Genomic DNA, 6,019 nt, shown 5'->3' on the forward strand with positions numbered 1-6,019 from the left:
CATCATAGATTACAAATTAATCAAGAACACTCTTAAATTGCTTGAAGGAATTGTTCAAAACAGACTGAGGACACCCTTTGAAAAACATATACTTGTAACACAACACTTGTCCATATTAGTTATTTAGACTCATTTTATGTCTGAGTCCATTACAAAACTAAAAGCCACAAGTGGTTAACACAGTGAGGTGAAATCCATCAGTGCATGAGTTAAAACAAGATATTGATGAAACCGTGCCACAGTTGTTAACGGGGAGCCCAGGTGATACAAATCGGTGTCACTGCTTATCTTTAAAATGCCTGGTTAGATTAGCAAACTGAATGGTTGAACTTGTGGGCAAATTGGGTTCTTCTAGACTTATTTCATTGTATTTGTATCATTCATGGAGTGAAGGTAAATTAACGTTAGTATATAGATATTAAAAATGTGTTTCTCTTTTTAAAAAAATGTTAACCTTGAGTTTTCTCCTAGTACTCTGTTCTCTGATTGAATGTGCCTCCCATGTGTCTGATTGGAGTGAAGCTATGCAACTACTGCAAAAACAAAGGTTTGATTGTAAATTATCCATCTTCATTAGCATAAAGATGTATGCTTGAATGATGATGTGTTTAGTTACCATGTCGTATTAAAACTGAAGAGAAATTACTGTCGCTGTACTATGTTGTCACCTTTTTAACTAACAGTTATTCAAATGTTCTCTTCAGGACAGGCTGAACATGACGATTCTCACTTCCTCGGAAACCTAGTTCTTGTGCTCATGTAAAGTAAAGTTATTCTATTTCCTCTCAAAAACCTGCTGTTCTGAAGGAATACAGATTTTTGCAACACTCCGTAAAAAAATCATATCCTAAGGAACCCAGGTGTTCCTTTCTGAGGTTTGTTCTTCTAACTCATACTCAGTTTTTTTATTTTCTAGGCTGGCCAATGATTCTTAGAAGTCTGTTTATATAGCATATGTAGTAAATAGTTACAGGACCAGTTACATCGCAATTAAAAAAACAATCTAAAAAAAAAAAACAGGTTTGCTGTGCATGTTTGTAGGACTGCACAATTTGGCTCAAATTTGGTGATTTATATATTAATATCAAAGTTGTATATAAACCAAATATTATTGGACTTTGTTTTACAAGAATATACTATTCCATTCTTTCTACTTGTAAATTTTTCACAATTAAATTTGTGAAATAGTAATTTACTAATTACTACCCATTTCTGAGTTTTTTCTACACCTTTTTTTTCTTCAGTGTATGGATATAAACTAATAATAATAATACTACATTATTTTATTATTAATTATTATTATTATTATTGTTATTAATAAATATAAAAATTATGTTTAAAACTATTGTAATATTTAACAGTAAAATAAAAATTACAGGAGTATTGGAAAATGGTTTGTGCATGTTACATTCCCAATGCACCCAAGTGTTTGTAGAAAACAAAAAGATTTCTCCAGTATTATAGACTAATCTGCAGAAGCATTAAAAAGCCCCTGGCATTTTTAATGCTCCTTTTCCTTTGACAGATCCGTTTTTTCCCTCCCATTAAAAACAAGTGTTGTGTTGTCAAAGACCAACTCTAGAAATAAGAAACCTGGTTACAGTGTTCATGTGGATCACCATTCTTACCTCAATTTAAAGAAGTCCAAGTCTGAAATCAGGAAATCATGTTTTAAGTCAATTTCTAAACCTGAGAGACCTAGAGCTCCCATGCAGTTAAGTTCTTGCCACCTCTCTGAGAAGTCTGGTTATAAACCTGACAGACTTAATTTTCCTATGGAACACTATTCTAGTTATCTACTATTCAAGTTCTTCTCTCCCAGTGAAATCAAGTGTTGTCTTCTCAAAGATCAGTTCTAAACCTGTGAAACCTGGGGCTCTAATAAACCACATTTTTCATTTCCATATAAGAAGTCCCGCACTAAACTTGAGAGACCTAGTGCTCCAATGGAACACTGTTCTAAGCCAGAGAGTTCTCCTCTCCAAGTGAAATCAAATATTCTCTTCTCAAAGAACCGTTGTAAACCTGAGAAACTTGAGGCTCTAATGAAACCCACTTTTTTGCTTCCATCTGAAAAGTCCAGCTCTAAATCTGTGAAACCTAGTGCTCCTCTAGAACCAAGTTCCTCCCTTCCCCTCTGAGAAGCCCAGTTCTAAACCTGGAAAAACCAAAGGCTCCTATGGAACCCAGTTCGTTCCTCCGTGAGAAACCCAGTCCTAACCCTGAGAAAATGAGTGTTCCTCTGGAACTTGGTTTGAAACCTGAACAACCTAGTGCTCCTATGGAACCCAGTTCCTCCCTCCCGTCTGAGAAGTCCAGCGTTAAACCTGAGAAAATAAGTGTTATTTTGGAACCTAGTTCATCCCTCTCTGATAAACCCAGTTCTAAATATGCACATCCCAGTGCTCCCATGGAACACACTTCTAAACCAGAGAAACTGAGTGCTACCATAGAACCTAGTTTCTCCCCATCTGAGAAGTTTAGCTCTCTTCCATCTGAAAAACCCAATTCTAAACCTGAACAACCTATTGCTCCCATGGAACTCAGTTCTAATCCTGAGAAACCTAGTGCTTCCATGGAACAGGGTTCCTCCCACGCATCTGAGAAGCCCAGCACTAAACCCGAGAAAGCGAGTGTTCCTCTGGAATCTGGTTCATCCCTCCCTGAAAAACCCAGTTCTCCCATGGAACCCAGTTCCTCACAATCTGAAAAGTCTAGCTCTCTGCCCTCAGAAAAACCCAATTCTAAAGTTGAGCATCATAGTGCTCCTATGGAACACAGTTCCTCCCACGCATCTGAGAAGTCCAGCACTAAACCTGAGAAAGTAAGTGGTTTTTTCCCTCCCATTAAAAACAAGTGTTGTGTTGTCAAAGACCAACTCTAGAAATAAGAAACCTGGTTACAGTGTTCATGTGGATCACCATTCTTACCTCAATTTAAAGAAGTCCAAGTCTGAAATCAGGAAATCATGTTTTAAGTCAATTTCTAAACCTGAGAGACCTAGAGCTCCCATGCAGTTAAGTTCTTGCCACCTCTCTGAGAAGTCTGGTTATAAACCTGACAGACTTAATTTTCCTATGGAACACTATTCTAGTTATCTACTATTCAAGTTCTTCTCTCCCAGTGAAATCAAGTGTTGTCTTCTCAAAGATCAGTTCTAAACCTGTGAAACCTGGGGCTCTAATAAACCACATTTTTCATTTCCATATAAGAAGTCACGCACTAAACTTGAGAGACCTAGTGCTCCAATGGAACACTGTTCTAAGCCAGAGAGTTCTCCTCTCCAAGTGAAATCAAATATTCTCTTCTCAAAGAACCGTTGTAAACCTGAGAAACTTGAGGCTCTAATGAAACCCACTTTTTTGCTTCCATCTGAAAAGTCCAGCTCTAAATCTGTGAAACCTAGTGCTCCTCTAGAACCAAGTTCCTCCCTTCCCCTCTGAGAAGCCCAGTTCTAAACCTGGAAAAACCAAAGGCTCCTATGGAACCCAGTTCGTTCCTCCGTGAGAAACCCAGTCCTAACCCTGAGAAAATGAGTGTCCCTCTGGAACTTGGTTTGAAACCTGAACAACCTAGTGCTCCTATGGAACCCAGTTCCTCCCTCCCGTCTGAGAAGTCCAGCGTTAAACCTGAGAAAATAAGTGTTATTTTGGAACCTAGTTCATCCCTCTCTGATAAACCCAGTTCTAAATATGCACATCCCAGTGCTCCCATGGAACACACTTCTAAACCAGAGAAACCGAGTGCTACCATAGAACCTAGTTTCTCCCCATCTGAGAAGTTTAGCTCTCTTCCATCTGAAAATACCCAATTCTAAACCTGAACAACCTATTGCTCCCATGGAACTCAGTTCTAATCCTGAGAAACCTAGTGCTTCCATGGAACAGGGTTCCTCCCACGCATCTGAGAAGCCCAGCACTAAACCCGAGAAAGCGAGTGTTCCTCTGGAATCTGGTTCATCCCTCCCTGAAAAACCCAGTTCTCCCATGGAACCCAGTTCCTCACAATCTGAAAAGTCTAGCTCTCTGCCCTCAGAAAAACCCAATTCTAAAGTTGAGCATCATAGTGCTCCTATGGAACACAGTTCCTCCCACGCATCTGAGAAGTCCAGCACTAAACCTGAGAAAGCAAGTGTTCCTCTGGAATCCAGTTCATCCCTCCCTGAGAAACCCAGTACTCCCATGGAACCCAGTTCCTCCCCATATGAGAAGTCTAGCTCTCTGCCCTCCGAAAAAAAAACAATTCTAAAGTTGAACATCCTAGTGCTCCTATGGAACTCGGTTCTTTCATACCATCTGAGAAACCCAATCCTAACCCTGAGAAACCCAGTACTCCCAATGGAACCTAGTTCCTCCTCATCTGAGAAGTCTAACTCTCTTCCATCTGAGAAACCCAATTCTAAATTTGAACAACCTAGTGCTCCTATGGAACCCAGTTACATCCTCCCATCTATCATACTATTTGAGAAGACCAACACTAAACCTGAGAAAACAAGTGTTCTTCTGGAACCTGGTTCATCCCTCCTTGAGAAACCCAGTCCTAACCCTGAGAAACCTAGTGCTCCTATGGAACCCAGTTCCTCCCACCTGTCTGAGAAGTCCAGCACTGCACCTGAGAAAATTAGTACTCCTCTGGAACCCAGTTCATCCCTCCCTTAGAAACCCAGTCCTAACCCCAAGAAACCTAGTACTCAAATGGAACCCAGTTCCTCCCCATCTGAGAAGTCTAGTATTCTTCCCTCTGAAAAAAATCAATTCTAAAGCTGAACAACCTAGCGCTCCTGTGGAACACAATTCCTCCCACGCATGTATACCTTTACAACCCAGTTCCTCCCACCCCACTGTGAAACCCAGTTCAAAACCTGAGAAACCTAGTGCTCACATGGAACACAGTTCTAAAGCTGAACATCCTAGAGCTCTTATGGAACCAGGTTCTTCCATACCATCTGAAAAGTCCAGCATTAAACCTGAGAAAATTAGTGTTCCTCTGGAACCCAGTTCATCCTTCTCTAATTAGTTTAGCTCTCTTCCTTCTGAGAAACCCAGTTCTAGACTCGATTAAGCAAGTGCTGCTGTACAACCCAGTTCTTCCCTCCCTCCGGCGTTAAACCTGTGGAACCAAGTTTTAAATCTAGCTGATTATTCCCTCTGAGAAATAAGCTTCTAATTGACTATATCCAGTTCTCTAAATATAAAATCCTTTAAAAAAAAAAAATAAAAATTCTTAAGAGTTGGAATCCAGTTCTCTCTTCAAAACCAAGTTCTGTTCTTTCTCGGAATGCCAATTTTAGATCCTGCCAAGTTATCTGATTCTCTCCCTCTTCTGTTGGAGGCATCCAGTTTTCTTGTAAAAGTAGAAGGTACTCTCCTGCAGTTTAATGACAAGCTCACACTACATGATTGAAAGACTAGCCGAATCACTGTTTTGCTCACACTACGCAACAAGATTTCCTCTCATCTGTCGTCGTCGTGTCATAGCTGCGCACATGCTGCACAACACGACGCTAACGAGGTGCACACACTACAAAACATTCAAGAGGCATTCCCGACCATCAGCGAAAATTAAATCTCACATAAATTCTCGAGAGAAATTACAGCGATTATAGGCCATTTCTTCAAGCACGGACGATCAACTGGCCCTTCAATTGGTCTGTGCAGTTATTTTATCAGAAAGAAAGAAGAAACCACGAAAAAAGAGAATATGGCAGAAACAATGGCTTGGAAGACGTGGACAACAAGGACTGTCAGTACTGCAGAAAGAGTTTGAGGTAATTAAACGGTACAATGAAACGTGGTATTATATACACAATCTATGCATTTGTTAAATTTATTTCTAGTTGGTTGATTTGATTAATTTGTGGCTTTTCGTTTCTGTTCATAAAGATGCATGATAAGAGTGTTTATACCATCTGCACTGTGATTGGCTGGATTAGTTCCACCTTGTCGTGTCGCTCGCATTACGAGATCATGTGGCGATAATATCAAACAGGTTTGAAAATATCGTAGCGTCTGTGATAGCT

At 39.9% G+C, this 6,019-nt stretch overlaps 1 long non-coding RNA gene across 1 annotated transcript; it reads right to left on the reverse strand.

The window, feature by feature from the left end:
* Positions 1-2,129: 2,129 nt before the first annotated feature.
* On the reverse strand, positions 2,130-2,582 carry LOC107737943 (uncharacterized). Its single transcript, XR_001639845.1, has 4 exons — positions 2,565-2,582; positions 2,517-2,525; positions 2,262-2,327; positions 2,130-2,158 (listed from the first exon to the last, which is right to left on the reverse strand). It is a non-coding gene; the product is annotated as an uncharacterized LOC107737943 (long non-coding RNA).
* Positions 2,583-6,019: the final 3,437 nt, after the last annotated feature.

Source organism: Sinocyclocheilus rhinocerous, unplaced genomic scaffold (assembly GCF_001515625.1).
Source record: "Sinocyclocheilus rhinocerous isolate Xijiao unplaced genomic scaffold, SAMN03320098_v1.1 scaffold404, whole genome shotgun sequence".
NCBI lineage: Eukaryota > Metazoa > Chordata > Actinopteri > Cypriniformes > Cyprinidae > Sinocyclocheilus > Sinocyclocheilus rhinocerous.